This window comes from Balaenoptera ricei, chromosome X (assembly GCF_028023285.1).
Source record: "Balaenoptera ricei isolate mBalRic1 chromosome X, mBalRic1.hap2, whole genome shotgun sequence".
Classification (NCBI taxonomy): domain Eukaryota; kingdom Metazoa; phylum Chordata; class Mammalia; order Artiodactyla; family Balaenopteridae; genus Balaenoptera; species Balaenoptera ricei.
Genome location: NC_082660.1, coordinates 93,208,655 through 93,211,579, shown reverse-complemented (window position 1 = coordinate 93,211,579; position 2,925 = coordinate 93,208,655). Strand labels below are relative to the sequence as shown.

Here is a 2,925-nt window from a genome sequence, read left to right as displayed (position 1 = left end):
GTGCTGGGTTTGCGTGGGCATAGGAGGGAGCTGGGAGGAGTAGAGGGGTGATTAATGGGAACTTGAAGCTAATTATTTTACATCTATTTTTTTCTTACAAACGTTTAGTTGTGAGAAATTCCCTAATTTCATACTAATACATTTCCATGTATTATAAAATACAGGTTTCCTATGTTATATACTGTTTTGAAATTTCTTTTGTTTATCATTAGCACCAGCATAGCTTCCTCTCAGTATATGTGAAGCTACCTTATTCTTTCCAAGATCAATATATTAAACAGTTGAATTCCAGGAAGCCATAAGCTATTATTGATAGGCATTTATCTTTTCACTACATCTTCAGCATTACATGCAGTGGCGTCTGCTCATTCTGGTACATACATGTTGGTAAACTTGAAGGCTTGTTCCTGAGGCATAGATTTAGCAGTGATGTGTGGTCACAGTGTCTGCAGTTTGGTCCTAAGAGAGGTCATCTATCCTCCCTCACTACAGGTGCTTTCAGTACAATGACTAGACTATTACAGAACTAAAAAATTCTTTACTCATCAAAAAGTGAATTCTGATAATCCAGAGATAAGAAGAAATAGACCTCTAGGCTTTCAGGAAGGTGAAGGTGGACAGAAGTCAGGTGCCCTGGGGTTGAAACTAATGGCTGCTGGCTTTGCTGACATCCCAATTCTTTCTCTTTACTTTCTTCAGTCCAAGGGCAAAATTCAAGATGAGACCTTCATCCACTGACCTGGGATCTTGAGAACAAAACTCTGCAAATGAGCCTTTAGATGTCATTTTCATCCTCCTCATATTTGTTACCTCTCTTCTCTTAACTGAAGCCATATCCATGACTAAGCTTGCAGTCCAGCTAATCAGGAAACCAAAGTTTACCGTGTAGGCCTGCCAGTTGTTCTGTATTTTTCCCACGCATGATCCTTGTTTATCTTTATATTAAAGAGTAACATTGCACATTGTATGTTGTGTGTCTTGGATTGCTCTTCCCCTGACCCAACCATGAGTTAGTGGGGCCAGGACCAAAAGGTCCCATCTCCCACATCATCCCTGGCAGTCTCTAGCATTTATAGCCGACCTATACAGTGCTTGAAAATTATAGAGTGAGGACTCCATTCCTGGACTACCCTAAAATCCAAGCTTTGCCTCCTGATAACCTTCTCTCCACCACTTCAGTACTCACAAGTTGTGACCGTTCTGATATTCACTTCTATAAACAAATATAACGTATTTAGCAAGTAAAGTACCATATTTACTCTAATAATTATGGTATTCTTAATCATTTAACAGGTCTAAAACTGTGCTAACATTTTTATTAGGTTCTTAGGTTCTGTAACTAACACTATTTTCCCCACAACTCCTATGTTGTTTTTTTAACTTATTTACTTTGAAATAATTATTGATTTACCAAAAGTTGCAAAAAAATGTGTAGAGAGGTCATGTATACCCATCACTCACCTTCTCCTAATAATAACACCTTGTATTACTTTAGTACAGTATCGAAACTAAGAAATGGACATTGGTACAGTCCACTGAACTTACTACAATTTCACCATTTTACATGCACTCATTTGTGTGTTAGAACACCTGTGAATAATACTTATATATATAATTCCATGCACTTTTACCAGCTATGTAGGTGTTCTAACTATCACCACAAACAAGATCAAAAACTGTTTCATCACCACACGTTTCCCTCATGTTAGCCTTTATAGCCACACCCACCTTCTTCCTGATCCCACATCCCTAAACTCTGTCAGACACTATTATAATTTCCTAAATGTCATAGAAATAGAATCATATAGTATATTATCTTTAGGAATGGATTTCTTTCACTCAGCATAACTCTCCTGGGATCCATCCAAGTTGTAAAGTGGGTCTATAGTCTGTTTCTTTGTATTGCTGAATAGGATTCCATGGTGTGAATGTACCACAGTTTGTTTAGCCATTCCCCCGTTGAAAGACATCTGGGCTATTTCCACTTTTTAACTATTGTGAGTAAAACTGTGATGAACTTCATGTAAAGGTTTTTGTGTAAACATAAATTTTCATTTCTCTGGGTAAACGGCCCAGAGTGCAACTGCTGTATCATATGGTAATTGCATATTTCGTTCCGAAAACCCTGTCACATTGTTTTGCAGACGACCTGTACCATTCTGCATTCCCATTGGCAATGTATGAGTGACTCAGTTTATCCAGTGTTGTCTGCATTTGGTTTTGTCACTGTTTTTTTCAGCCATTCTGATAGGGGGGTTTAATATTTCATTGTGCTTTTAATTTGCATTTCCATGATGGCTAAAGATGTTGAATAGCTTTTCCTAAGCCTATTTGCCCTCTGTTCATGTCTTTCATCCATTTCATAATTGGATTAAGAGGCAAGAAGTTATCTCTATAGAGAGCTGCCCTGGCTCTGGCTAACAGGCAGAGTAAGAGAATATGAGGCCCCTCGAGACTCACTTTTCTTGACAGGGAGGGCAGAAGTGGGGCTGAAGCTATTAAATGTTCCTCAAATTAGGACGGAACTTGGATATGGAACAGGATTAAGAGGTGAGGGCATCTCTGGGTCCATCTGTGGAGATCTGGATACGGCAGAAAAAGAAGGGGGATGTGGGGCAGAGGAAAAACAGTGGAAGGAGGGAGATACAGGGGGATGCCTTCTAAATGATGCTAGATTCATCACTCTCAGCCTGCTCAATGGAGTGCAAAAAACTACTCTCCTAGACATGTGGTTTTCAACTCTGCATATCCATTAGGATCCCCTCTAATGCTCAGATTCAACCAACTGAATCAGAGCCTCTAGGGGTAAGCCCAGTCATCAGTATCTTTAAGGTTCACCTCAGTTGATTCTAATGAGCTGTCAAAATTGAAAACCTTATCTGACGGTGTATTAGTTTGCTATGGCTGCCATAACAAGATACCACA

General features: G+C 39.2%; 1 protein-coding gene across 2 annotated transcripts in view; it reads right to left on the bottom strand.

Annotated features, from left to right (window-relative positions):
• BEX3 (brain expressed X-linked 3) overlaps positions 1-2,925 on the bottom strand; it is a 296,936-nt gene that overhangs the window by 198,292 nt on the left and 95,719 nt on the right. The gene's annotated exons all lie outside the window — the stretch shown is intronic.